The 15,395-nt window shown below is 28.7% G+C and overlaps 1 protein-coding gene across 2 annotated transcripts in view; it reads right to left on the reverse strand.

Moving 5' to 3' along the window:
- Positions 1 to 14,722, reverse strand: part of cora (coracle) — a 136,592-nt gene extending 121,870 nt beyond the window's left edge. For both annotated transcript variants that reach the window (XM_065510647.1, XM_065510646.1), the window contains exons 1-2: positions 14,579 to 14,722; positions 14,192 to 14,491 (exon numbers count right to left, since the gene is read on the reverse strand). The gene's annotated coding sequence lies outside the window, so the exon portion shown is untranslated. The remainder of the gene's footprint in view (positions 1 to 14,191; positions 14,492 to 14,578) is intronic.
- Between the last annotated feature and the right edge of the window lie 673 nt (positions 14,723 to 15,395).

A 15,395-nucleotide genomic window follows, 5' to 3' on the forward strand; every position in this document is an offset into this window, starting at 1 on the left:
TGGAGAACCTTGAGATCCATTATGATGCCCTTCAGGAATGGATCTAGTTGTAATAGAATGAAAGAAGTTAGGGGAATTGAGAATTAATTCTTTCGGACCTTTGGAAAAAGTCACCAAACAAGTACGAACGTATTTTGAGGATGGTGAGGGTTATGAAAGCTATCCTGTTATAATTGATTATCAACAGACATGATGGCAACGCAAATATCCGCGCGAACACGTCAATGAGGCTAAATGCCACGAAATCATGGAAATATATGGACTATGTTCATTCAATTTTAGCTATCATCAATATAGATCTTCCTCTTAACTTCACAATACCTGAACCAGTTTTTGATTCAGATTTAATGACGAATATACCGGATATATCTGACTAAGACAATGACATCTACCTTCCAGAGAACCTGATGCAAATATTCACTGAACGAATAAGGTCAGTGAATAAAATTAAAATTAAAAGGTCGAATGGGGTTTCTATTCGGACCAGTTGAATTTGAGACTCTCCCTTATGGTAGTGTCTTTCAGAGAGCAGGGATACTAACATATTTACAGTTAGCAAAGCGGTCATTAGATCCCTAGAAAATGTGTCTATTACATGCATGAATGGCTAATGTTTCCAGAACGAAACTGAAGAGCTAATGAACTGGCGAAAGTTAGCAACTCCTTAAATTTTAACGAATTCGGTCATGATATTAGCATAACTCTCTTAAGGATAAACAACACATACTTGTGTGGGTTCTTGGACCTGTAAAAGCTTCAAGCTTCAAGTTCTGTCGTGACATTGACATACCACTCTTGAGGGATAAACAACTAATTTCTCACAAACTTCATATCATTGCAAAAGAAATATTGTAGAAAGAACCCCCTTGCAAGGAGACCAGCAATATCTGGTCAAATATGGGAATGTGTAGGACATGACTTGCATTATAGCGGTCATAGTGAATCTCTTACAGCGATTTATGTAAAGTTGTAACCACGAGGAAGAAGAGGAGACAACTGAACATCTTATATGCCATTGTTCGACATTTGGGAACTGTAGACGTAGAATGTTTGGTCAACAAATACTTATCGAAAAAACCTGTCTCTGTAGGGATGGCTATATAACGAGTTTAAACTATTCCTGAGAGATACATCAAGGATTTACAGCATCAGCCGAACTTAAGTTCGAACTAGAGTTGATCTACCAAACCCCCTGATTTGCCTTTTAGTTTTAGTTGTAAGATTGGAATACTTATTGTAAGGCCTAGGTATTAAACGCAAGTTCATTAGCAACTGCCGAAGTCAATAAAATAATGAAAAATTCTGAAGAAAATTAAGACATTTCTAACAATTTATACTTATAGATCGATAGGCCATTCCTTAATTAAGAAATTTTATTTATCTCAGCAAGCTAATTACTGCCAGGAATCTTATAAAAGAACACAGATTGAAGTGGAAAAATCTGTTGAAAGATCAACAATTGATTTAGAAATTTCTACGTTACAAAACAATTGATTAGTGTGTAAATTGTCGACTAAAGGTCTCACGCTTAATCCTAAATTTTGTGTGAAAATTTCTCTAGTAAAATAGCCATATTTCTTTATTAAATGTCACTAATTAGTGTGAACATTTATTTACTAATTGACCAACAGTTTGTATTGAAATTCTTTTACTAAAACCCGCATAATTATTGAGAAAATGCCTTTATTAATAGACCCACATTTGGTGTAAAAATTTCTTTACTTTTTATGGAAAGGAGAGCTAGTTGGCGTGGAAAATGATCTACTAAAATACCCTGGATTGTAAAGAAAATTTCTTTACTGAAAGATATTATTTGGCTGTTGACATCTATGAGCGGATTTAAATGGATATAGAAGGTCTTTTCCCAATCGGTTATGACGGAATTATTATGGATTATTTCAGCAAATAGCCAGTGGTATATGCCATGCCGAATCAAGAAGCTAGAATGGTTGTAGACGTATAAGTGAAGAGCTAAATCTGCCGGTACGGAATTTTATTACAATTACACTCTGACCAGTGTAAACATTTGAATCTGCGGGGTAAACGGAATAAGAAAAACCAGACAAACTGTTAAAAATATGTTCTTCTCTCCAAATCATTGACATTGGCAACATTAAACAGTTTCAGGAGTTGGGCTTAAACTGAACGCATTAGAGAGAATACATCATTGGGAGAAGAATAACAAAGATTCTTTGGAGATACCCAAGGCGAATTTATACAAGGTGGAGTCAGTCAATCAGCTGACTACTCTTTTTTCGCTTGTTTGGTTCTAACACCTGTCAAAGCTTGTTTTTATACTTCAATATCTATAAATTCTAAGCTAATTAACAAAATATTTATATTTTGCATAAATAAGTAAAGCCCTCACTATTCAATTATCTACACTATATTTAGTTTTAATACATATTTGTTTAATTTTTAATTTCTGTTTTTTGACATTTGTTAAGACCATTTGTTGTTTTTGTAGAATTACCACCACCTTGTATAAATTCACCTTGGAGATACCCTGATAGAAGAGCAATATACAGAGAGCGAAACAAAGCTTCGAATTTATTAATAAATTTTGAGCTTAATTCACTAAAATTTTAATTCATAATTAAAAATGACAGCCTTAAATCCATTCTCAACATCTAATGCTTTAGCTTCATTTAAAAGCTTTTTTTAAATACAATTCATTCATCGTTGAATTAACTCATAATTGAATTAATTCATAACATAATTCATTCAAACTTTGAATGATTAAATTTTTGTTAATTCAAATCTAATACAATTTGAATTAAAATATTTTATTTTTTATTAATTTCTGTTTTTCATTTGCAAAATGAATTGAATTGAAAAAAATTGATTTAAGCCTTTTTGTGCTTAAATCAATTCAATACATTTTTAAAGTTGTTTTGTAAATAATGAATTTTCAAAGGAATGAATTCAATACATTTGAAGTACAAAGGAATTAAACCTATGAATTAATTCATAATAAATTCATTAATGGAATGTTTAAGAGATGAAATATATGTTGATTTCGAAAATGGAATTCAGAATTAATTCTTTCGGACCTTTGGAGCGGAAACTGTTTTTTTAATTTGCATAAATTATTTTATTACTAAAACTCTTAGGTTTTTGACAGCAGAGTTTGTCTTCTGTGTTTATCTCTATGGGCAAGACGGAGAACCTTCTGAAAAGAAATAGACTGGATCTTAGAAACCTGTATAACTTCAACACTGGTCCATAAGCAACAGTGGGAATAAAATGCTTTAGAACAGTCATCTTTAGGGATTCCGAGATGGATAACGAAAGCCAGGTTTATTTTCCGTAAGCAGTACCTTTTCAAATAGCTCATTTGGGTCCCTTGGAAACTAAGCTTCCTAACTGATAAACTAGTTCTCTTATGCCTATTTTCATTTGCATAAGGACTGGGACTCATAAAAGCCGGGGAAATTTTTAATAACTCGAAATTTTTTTAACCGACTTTTCACTTTTATATATTTTTTTAATGATAATGCTGTATTATTATGATTTCGTTATAATTAAATGTCAAAATTAATTTTTAATAACATTTTTTTTTTGAAAAAATCAAATATTCTCCCTTGTAAAGGCATTCGATTTGACTTTTCCGCAAATTTAGAACAAATAAATTCATATTATTTTTCAAGTCGTCATACGGTATGATACAAATCTGTTCTTTTGCTTTTTATTTTTACTTAATTTTCCAATATTTTCTGCCAATTTTTGTATTAAAATTTTTCTAAAATTATAAATATTTAAAACTAATACTTGAGGTTTTAATTAGTTAAAAAGTACACAATTAATCAAACTAAATAAAAACATATATGCAACAAGTTTGAAGTGAATTTTTTTTGTTCAATTTCAATTAAAATTGTTTTAAAATTTAAAAACACTTAAAAAGTATAAACTTTTCCAAAAAAAAAATTATACATTTTATAAGGCCATTTTTGCCAATTAATTTTTCTTAAATCATTATAAATGATTCCTCGAATTAAATAATTTCCAAATAAATAAATATGGTATCACAGAGTATTTAACTCATTGGCACACATAACCAGTGTTGCCACCAAGAAAATTATAAACTACACATGCCTCATGCCTAAATTACACATACGAGAAAAAATTACACACTCAAATAAATTTTCGTGATTTCAATAGGAGAAATTGTCTAAAATTGTCATGAATATAAAAGGTTTGTCACAGTGGACTCTGGGATGTTTGGACCAAATACGATCACTTTATTGTCAATGGACAATTTTCACTTGCGTTGATTTTAATTTATCCAGGAATTGGATATATGAGGGGTATTAAAGCAAGGTTAGCAATCTCAGCCAATCAGCAGCCAAAAATGTCAATCCCAAATACGCTTTTATACAAATATTAATCAATGTCCATTCGGAAATTGTTACATTTCTATTAAAAATTTAACAATATTTAAAAAAATGCACACTGTTTGCTTTCGAATTTTATTTTATTCCTAATTTATATTAACTGCTTTGAAATCAGTTTTATTTTCAGTTTCAAAGATAAATATTTTTTACTATTTGTTTAAAAATTATAGCTCTGGTCATTTTCCTTCCCAGTAAATACTTTACCAGTAATTTATCTTGTAACATTTATATTTTTAAAATTTGTAGTTATAAATTTGAAATAAAGCTTCCAAAATAGTAGGTAAATTTTATTGTTTATTATTTAAAACACAAACCAGAAACCAGACAGACAATAGCATAAACACAAAAAAGTTCTTACGGGTATAAAAAATAACTTGTAACAATTTGTAAATAAATTTTTCTCACACAAATTCCTACGTTCTCGTTTTTTCCTCTTAAAATTGGCTAACGTTACCCCGAAATAACTCCAATTACCGTTACCGATATAATAGTTTATACCGTTATCTGTAAATACCGTTACCCTTATTCTATAAACAATTTAAAATTATAAAAATACAAATTTTCGATTTTGGGTTATCTTGAAAATTAACGTTTTTCCAATAACAATTTGTAATAACTTGTAAAAATATATTGAATAGTATTTGTTGTTTTATATTTTTGTCATGTTGGAATTAAAAGTCTTATATATATATAAACTAAAATTTAGTTTCTATTACCAATATTACGCAAACAAAACTATCACAAACGGAGAAATGTCCACCTGGAAAACCAAACTCCAAAATCTCCAAATTACTTATCCTATTTTTCTGCAAACCTTAATGTTAATTTAGTTCAAACTTGATTCTTACCTTCATCTTATATATACGTTTTTTGGTGATACACTTTTAAGTATGTTATTGTCCGCCAATATTAATAAAACACATATGGTTTTCGAATTTCGGCCACCGGGCGATCCTAGTACATATAATTCCATTATACTGAGTAACAAACGAGTACAATATAATAAATATGAATACATTTAGAGATACTGGATTTTAATTTATCAACTAAAATAGAGGATATAGCTACTTTCCCTCATATTAATGTACATATTTATTTCAGTCGGTTTTGAAATCTGAACAATCCATAATTCATTCATTCAATTAAAATCCAAAATATAGATAAAAGACATCCATTGACAATATATTTTGGATATAATTGGAATTTAAAATTACACATGAATTACACATTCACTCAATTACACATGGGCTACACATCCAAGTTAAAATTACACACAATATGTGTAATTACACATGAAGTGGCAACACTGCACATAACACAAGTAAAATAATATTCTCCCAAAAAAAAAAACACTCAAAATCTTTTTAACCCTGAATGTCTAAAAAAAAACAAACAAAAATCTGACGTCATGCCCCCCAACTACAACAACAAACATTAAACGAATAAAAAATTGTTATTTTATTTTTTTGGAGATGAAAAACCGGAATTTCAAGTCAAAATTTTCAACAACAGTTTAGTTAAAATTAGAATTTATTTAGATATTAGAGCAGAACCAACACAAAACGAATGAAAGAATAAAAGAATTAAATAATATTATTTAAATAAAATGTAAATGAATTAAAGAAAATACCTAAAGAAATAAGAATATTTTATCATTCTTGTAGTTTTTTGTATTTTCTTGGTACGAGTATTCAAATTGTGTGTTAAAGAAAAAATTTGTATGAATTTAAATTTTAAATTAAATTTAACGAACTGTTTTTTTTAGTAATGCTAACAGAGAATAATAATTAGAATCGGGTTTTGGTTTTTATGTCAAATAAGACAAAGAATTATTGTACGGCTTGAAATTTATGTTGGTTTGTGAGAAATTGTTAAAAGTTTATTCAGAATCTGATTAATAGTAAGGTTAATGGTAAGCTTCTCTTTTTAGAATGAAGTTTTCATTTCGATTGAATTATATAGTCACTGGTGTTCAGTAAAATCTCCAGTACATATTTCCTTTGGATTGATTAATAATATTCAGTATTTGATTTATAGTTTTTACAAAAGTATTGCCTAGAATTGCATTTTTCCCTAAATTCTTACCCTATTATAATATTAAACTTCAAAGAAGTTGTTGATAGAAAAAATTATCAAGTATAGTCTCCATTTATTAGTGTTATTGATTCGTTACCCCCTGTCTATACTTGACAAATATTTATCATAACAATTAACGACATTTGTTGTCAAGACAAAGTTGTCTGATCAAAAGCACTAACAATTTTGTCATAACGAAGCAATAACACTAATAATTTTTTATCTTGACAACCCTTTTATCGTTTATCATGATAAAAATTTATCAGGTATAGACAGGGGGTTATGACAAAATTGTTGGTTTTTTTGCTCAGACAACTTTGTCTTGACAACAGACAATATCGAAAGAAAGATTTCGTTCGCATTCTATGCGAAAGAAAAGGGAACTAAAATCTGTTATTTTTCGATTAGAATGCGAACGAAATCTTTCTATCGATATTGTGAAACAAGCTATTAATGACGTTTGTTGTCAAGACAAATTGAAACTTTTTAAAAACTATATTCCGTTTTACCTATTCCACAAAACAGCTTATCTACTTTTCACTTATCAAACTGAATTTTTTGGCAAAGTGATGAGTGTTTCTGTTCCACAATATTCTTTGCAAATCTCACTTTGCACCAAGTAAATTTTAGCAAAGACTTTGCATGCAATATATGAAAAAAAATTTAAAATTTGTGAAAGGGGGCATGGTTTGTGGAGTTTCTGAAGAATAAATATATGCTTTTTATTTAAGTATTTGATATTGGTGAAAACCTAAAGACTTCAAGATTGATATTTTAGTAAAATTAAATAATTTTATAAATTTTTCGAACGTCATTTAGCTTAAAAACAAAAAAAGAAAATTAAGAAAAATATAATATTTTAACGGTATCACAATAAAATTTGGAACTAATATAATAATTTTTGACATGTTTTATTTTCAAATACCGAAATTCCTAAAACAGGAAAAATGTGTTCCAATAACTGATTTTTTTTAGAAAAATGCCTACGGTGACGTTATTTACCGTGTGAATGTAAACACTTTTTTAATTATTTAAATGACATATAGGGTTATACAAATATGGCGCTTTTTCGAAGATCGATGCTTTGCGTTTTTAGAATTTTTTACTCAAAGGTAAAATTTTTTTTTTAAATTGGTCAAGTTTGGATATTTCTGGGGAGGACTAGGTCCGCTTAAGTAAGCCAAATTTTACTTTACTTGCTTTTGCATTAAGTTCTCTTTTCGGAACATATACAAATTGTATATAGTCCCGATGAAAATGTGATCTTTGCGATCTTTATAAAAAAAATGTGAGACCCGAGGTGACCAAGTTTGAGGGGCCACGCATTGGCCCCCATTAGTCCTAGGAAGCTGAACAATTGTAAATCAACTCAGAAATACCTCAACTCCCACCATCTGAAATTTCGAAAATTCCCGAAATACCGAATTATGTATTTCCAAAATATACGTTACTAAATCATATAAGAAAAGAGGAAAAGAGACTTTATAGAGATTGTCAATATTATGGTGTGAGGCTGTTTTTCTGGGCAAGGTATGGGTCCAATTCATATCATAAAAAATACTATCAGCCCAATTATGAATAAAAAATTCCCCGAGAGTTTGTTTCCCTAGTTTTTTCCTCTTGAATTTTAATAGGGAAAAGCGAAAAAACTCCCGGGGAATTTATATTCATAATTGGGCTTTATAACAGTAATAGGAAATAGAAAGTATACCCTAGTTTGGAAATTCCAGCACTACTATGACCCCTAGTGGTGTGTTTGGAGTGATCCCAAATATAGTAAATATGTAAAGTACATTCGAAACATTGTTGTACAAAATATCGAGCGAAATTAGGGTATATCGTATGTGACATAAAACGGAAGTGATTTTGAGGTACATGTACAAAAATATGCGAAAAATTGCGAATCGTAAAGTGTTTTTCTTTTTAATTTCTTACACTAAACCAAATATTTTTCCCTTACTAGCAGTCATATTTAAATAAAAACATTTTATTTTTGAAGATCTCTTATCTCATGTCATGTCAAAATACACATACCTAGCAATAATAACAACATTTTTAAATCATTGTGAAATATTAGGACAATATGACCTTGTGAATTGACCAAATCTTTGGATGATTTTACAATAAATAAAATTTAATATCGTACGGCTTCAAAAAACAAGGTGATAATAGCTAAACAAATTCCTTTCATACTAATACACGGACAATAAGAAGGCTCTTACCCTATTTCCAAACGGCTTTAAGCCGGCTGAGCCGAGCCGCCAATAAATTTTAAGAGCCGCCACCGCCAAAATTAGATTAGCTTAAATCGGCTTGGAAATAGCCGCGGTTTTTGATAAAAGTTCCTTATTAATTTTATAAAATTTTAGGTTTTTAAATTTTTATTATACCCTTCACCTTCGTGAGAAGGGTATATATAAGTTTGTCATTCCGTTTGTAATTTCTACATTTTTCATTTCCGACCCTATAAAGTATATATATTCTGGATCCTTATAGATAGCGGAGTCGATTAAGCCATGTCCGTCTGTCTGTCTGTCTGTTGAAATCAGTTTTCTGAAGACCCCAGATATCTTCGGGATCCAAATCTTCAATAATTCTGTCAGACATGCTTTCGAGAATTTTGCTATTTAAAATCAGCAAAATCGGTCCACAAATGGCTGAGATATGAGGAAAAAACCAAGACAACCTCGATTTTTGACCTATTTTTTACCTATATCTGGATTACTAAGACATTAATATAGACAATATGGATTTCTAATGATAGATATTTCAAAGACATTTGCAACGACGTATATAAGACCATAGTAAGTAAGTTGGACCTACAATGGGTCAAAATCGGGAAAAAAAATTTTAACCCGAATTTTTTTTTCAAAAAAAAAAAATTTAAAAAACAAAAAAAAAGTTTTAAAATTTAAAAAAAAAAAAAAAATTAAATTTAAAAAAAAAAAAAAAATTTAAAATTTAAAAAAAAAAAATTTTAAATTTAAAAAAAAAAAAATTTAAAATAACAATCGAAAATTTTTTTTTTCCAAAAAATTAAAAAAAAAACTGAAAAAAAATTAAATTTTGTTTACCTAAAAATATTTAAAATTTTTAAGTATAATTTGGTGAAGGGTATATAAGATTCGGCACAGCCGAATATAGCACTCTTACTTGTTTTTTTTTACAATTTGAGTAATTTTTCTTTAGTCTGCTGACAGCCGCTTTGAGCCGCCGCCAACCATTTTTGGAGTCAGCCGCCTCCGCCGTGAAATTTAGTCGGAGCTGGTTTTTGCCTATTGCATAAAAAAACCATATGTATCAAAACAAATATTAAGAAGCGGTTGCTTTTTGCAAGAGAAATATGATTAAGAATTAATCATGGTACCGGAATATAGTTGTCTGGACCGACGAATCCAAGTTTAACTTGTTTCATTCTGATGGAAAAACAAATGTGAGATGTCCTCCAACAAAGCATTAGACCCCAGGTACTTTGAAAACAGTGAAATGGCCACCAGAAATTAATGAATTCGCCTTACTATCACCTCTTACTAATAAAACCTCGTCTTGCTTAGTTAACATTCCACATAATTTTTCACTGTGTACCCAAAAAAAATGCACAAATTATCAAAATGTATCTTATAAGAAACAAAACAAACAACGAAAAAAAATTGCTAAAAGCAATTTGAGCAAAAAATTACAAACAAACACAACAACAAAAAAAGAATCCCAATAAACGAATAAAGAAAACAAAACAAACTTGCTTAAACGCTAAAAGAAAATTTAAGGTCAAAGAGAAACAAGAAGAAAAACAACATTTGAAAAACGCTCATACACACACACTCACGTATACACAAACTTTTCAAAAAAAAATAAAAAAAAGGGGCGACAAACTGCCCGGTTATAAAAACTACAGTACGAAACCGCGTACATAAATTCATATGAATAGTATGAAAGTTTGTGTTTTTGTATTTTAATAAACGGGTACCTATATTTATATTATTATTATTGTAGTTGTTGTTGCTGTTATTATAATATTTATTAAGTTATTGTTGTTGTTAATAGCAACAGCTAACGAAACGGAAAAAAGAGCACATTTCATACACTACGAATAAAAATAGTACTAAATTATAAACACACATTCATACTTACATCCATACATATGGCCAAAACACAACAAACCGAATGTCAAGAGAGAGAACAGAATAGAATAGAAAATAAAACACGTTAACAAATAAGTAAGCAAGTGTTTAAGTATACAACAACTAAATGTGTACAGACCAACAACACAACTAGGTATAGAATAAAATAAAATAAGTTTAAGCCATTTGTTATACATGGAACGAACTTAACTTGGCTGAAATGTGAACTTAGTCGAGAACTGAATGATGATGGAGTGAAAAAATGTGTGGTTAGTGACGATGTGTATGTGGGGCCCCAAACTCTTTCCGTTTTTGAATTCGTTTTGCTTGGTTTTCTCCTTCTTCTCGTTGCTCGCTCTCAAACTCTCTCGCCATGTTGGTAGCACAAACAGTGTTACTAAGGCGTTAAACTAAATGAATCCTGTGAAATTGTAGCAAGTATCCCAAAATGACGTCATTATTTTTTATGACAGTTTTTCAATATATTTATGTATGTAACTTAATGTAAAATGCTTAATATTTAAATAATAAGTATAAATCAAAGGTTCGAAAGAATTAATTCTCAATTTAATTTTCAAATTAATTAGCGATTCTCTTAAGAATTCATTATTTCGAGATTTAATTCTTTATAGAATTAATTCCTTATTGCATCATTAACATTTTCTTGAGTGAAGAAAAATATTTTCATTCAATTTATGTATATTAGATTTGAATTAACAAAAATAAAATGCATTCAAAGGTTGAATGCATTTTATTATGTATTAATTCAACAATAAATAAATTCTATTCACATAAAAGTGGGAATGCATTCCCAAAATGTCAGTACCATTGATTTGTTGTTGAATGAAACATTAAGAAAATTTATACAAATTTTTTATTATGAAAAAATGAAATTCCAAAGGGCGTGATGGCGACCTATTCGAAAAATAGGCATGTTTTTTATACCAGAAATGTTCTTAAAGAAAGTTTTTTTTAATAAAAAGAGTTAAGTCACCTTTTCGACCAAGAGAGCAAAAATCTACAAAAAATCTAAATTTCAAATGCCTATAACTCGGAAATTATAATAGATAAATAACACATGCAAGCATAACAAATATATAATATAAATATCTTTGAAATCGGATGGGGAAACAAAAAAATGGCAAGTGTTTAAAAATTTTACATGTCGAAGGTACCCTACCTTTGATTCTGCCCCACTGCGGAATGATTTCATGCAAGGAAATCCTGAAAGTTAAGCATTAAGCTTAAATTGCTCGAAGCTTTATTAATTAATTATTAAACAAATTATACTTCAAAATACAAATTTGAAATATTTTTAGGTAAACAAAATTTATTTTTTTAAATTTTTTGGAAAATTTTTTTTTTCGAATTGTTATTTTAAATTTTAACAATTTTATTTTAAAATTTAAATTTTTTTTTTTTAGTAATCCAGATATAGGTAAAAAATCAAGGTTGTACTGGTTTTTTCCTCATATCTCAGCCATTTGTGGAGCGATTTTGCTGATTTTAAATAGCAAACTTCTCGAAAGCATGTCTGACAGAATTATTGAAGATTTGGATCCCGAAGATATCGGACAGACGATCATTGCTTAATCGACTCCGCTATCTATAAGGATCCAGAATATATATACTTTATGGAGTCGGAAAATTATATTGTGGAAATTACAAACGGAATGACAAACTTATATATACCCTTCTCACGAAGGTGAATTATTACAGCACCATGATCAATGATTTTTTGTTTGAAAATATGGATGACATTGATCGGGGCGAGATGTGCCCAGAGTTTCCATAGGTTTGTCAATACATATAATAATAAATACTTTTTAGTTATCTTGTTTTCAAAATTTAATTAAATTTGTTTTTATGTTTTTATTTCTACTTTTATGTTTTCACAAAAAGCTGTGATTTTTAACAGTTTTAATGTTTATGGTATTAAACTCTATGGAATTTGAGCTACTAATTTAGTAAAATATTTTAGTATTTAAAAATGTTTGCAGAATTATACAATTGAAAAATTAAATTTTTTTTCGTCAGTAGTTTTTAACACAGCTATTACATTTAAGTTATGTTGAACACTCGATTAAGAAGGAGGGACACAGCAGACCTAATCTAGGAGGAAGAATGCCAATTTAAACAAAACAACCATGAATACAAAGTTTTTTCGTCCGGCACTGGCTGGACTAATTAAATAATAATTATTAGATATAAGATTTGAACCACTTAATGTTAGTTCATTAAATAATGAAGATACAATAAATAAATAAATGAAAAAAAAAATGTTGAATACTGCAGAATCTAAACAATTTAGCGTTTAATATTATGCATTAAAGTTCGAAAAACATTAAATATTTCTTAAGAATTTACAAAAAAATAATACACCCTAACTCTGCTTTCAAATTTCTTTTTATTATTTACATTCATTGAAAAGTATTTTCAATTATTTGAATGTACTAGGTATATGTTGAAAAAAGTCTTGAAGCTTTTTTCAAATAAAAACAAAAGTTCTATTTTAAAATAAAGTCGACTCTAACAAAAATTAACTTTAAAATTTGAAATTTTTTATGTAAATTTTGCTTTAAAACATTGTTTAATTTTAAAACATTTTTATAGATATGGGGGAAGCCTTAAATGTTTATGAGTTGAAAATAATAATGAAATTATTAAATATTTGCTTTAGACTTGCCTTATTTTAATATCCAAAAATAGATTTATACTAATACTTTACTTTAAAACACTTAAAATTTTGTTTTAAATAAATATATTAGCTGTGATAACTCTTATACAATCCTGCAAACATCCTTAAATATTAATATAAACTGTTATTAAAACATTCAGTTAAGTTCTACGTTCCTAGAGAAAAACAGTTCTTTCGTGAAAACCTAAAAGTGGAAATATCTCCGTACGAAGAGCCCATCTCTAAAATTTTATTTTGTATTTTTTAAATTATTTAATTTAAACTTGAAAAAAATAGCATTTCATCAAAATTCTATTTAGAAGTAAATTATCCCCAGATATCTTTACATTAATCAATCCAGTTTTAGTGAATAATCTTAAGAGTGGCAACTCCTAATTGGAAATCTAACAATAATTTTATGAGAACATTTATGTGTTTTGACACTTTGTAGCAGTATGAGTGTATGTGTGAGTATCTGTGTACGTGTGTATATGAGTAAGCGAGTGTTTGTTGTGTTTTTTGTTGTTTTTTTTTTGTAAATTTTAGACTATGAAGTCATACACATTGAATGTTGATTTCATAGGTTTTCTTCTTTCTTTGAATGTTGCTTGTTATTTTGTGTTGCCTGTTAGTTTTTGTTGTTGTAGTTGTTGTATTGTATTGTCGTCGTTGCCATTGTTGTTATTATAATATTAACCATTCTACTACATAAGCTTTTAAGTTGTTTTGCTGCTGCCGCTGATGTTGTTGTTGTTGTCGTCGTTACTACAGACAAGTTTTTTTTAATGAATTTTTTTTTATTAACAGCCACAGCCCCAAAAAACTAAAATTCAAGCCAGAATCAAATTGTGCTTTGGCTGGATTTTTTTTGTTATTTAATACAGAATTTAAATTTAGTTATAGAATAATTAAACAAATTTTACCTTATTTTTGATTTTATTTTCACAAAGTTCAAATAGATGTTGTTTTTGTATTCCAATAATCTTGTTGATTTGTTGTTTTTTTTTTGTTTCTTCTTTATTTTCTGTTGTAATTATAATTGTGAAAGAAAGTTGTTTTCGTTTTGGGTTCGTTTTTGTGGTATTTTCTTGTATATTTTTTGCTATTATTTTTCCACACAAATTCTTGGTAAAAAACTTTTTTCTTTTGTTGGTAATTTATATTTAATTTTTCATAAATATTTGCTTTACTTAATGAAAAAAGCAATTTGTGCTTTTGATTTTCTGTAAAAAGATTAAAGATCAATTAAAATTCTATAATTTTTTTTTTATATTTTGAATCACTGTGCTGAAAATATTTTAGTATCTTACGGATAAAACAAAAAAAATAATTTCCTTTTCTTTTTCTTGAATTTTAATAATCTTGTATGATTTCTTTTCTTACAATTCGCTTATGTTTTTGGTTAACAAACGCACGCCACGACTAAGATACTCGAACTGTTTGGTTTTGAAAACTCGTCATGTTTCTAAAGTCCCCACAATTTTACAAACTAGCAGCAGCAGAATCAACGTCGACGACGACTCTCAATTTAATAGATACATTAATAAGAAGAGCGTAATGTGGCCTCTCATTAATGGCCCACCCTAAAATCCAATTGGAAATTCTGAAATACTTTGCAAATACTCTCTGATTCTGTTGTGTGAATTTATCACTCTTCCTGCTCTTCCAAACTCAATTTTAATCAAAATATTACTGTTAAATATTGTCACAAGTATGGTAACTCTTTGTGTTATTTGTTGATTTCCTTTAGCTGCTGCTTCTACTTTTGGCAGCCACTTTTTTCTGCATAGGATTTTCTTTGTTGTTGTTGTGTTTTTCACACTTCATTTTTAGTACAGTTAACGTTTTTGTTGTTGTTGTTGTTCAAACGGTCACAAGGTGGTTGTTTACAGTGCTCCCATAAGGGGCTGCCACATGGATTTAAATGAAAATTGTTTTTGTTTTCTTTTAAGAAAATCACCTAGTCTGGCAGCTATACTCTCAGATACATTTTTCCGTTAACTCAAAAATAAAAAAGAAAATCACAAAAATATTTGTGATTCAAAAAACACAAATTTGTGATAGATTATTTTAAATATTAACCCATTAGATGCCAACCATCTTTAAAATAATTTTATTTAGAAAAAA

The sequence above is a fragment of the Calliphora vicina genome, chromosome 5 (genome assembly GCF_958450345.1).
Source record: "Calliphora vicina chromosome 5, idCalVici1.1, whole genome shotgun sequence".
Classification (NCBI taxonomy): domain Eukaryota; kingdom Metazoa; phylum Arthropoda; class Insecta; order Diptera; family Calliphoridae; genus Calliphora; species Calliphora vicina.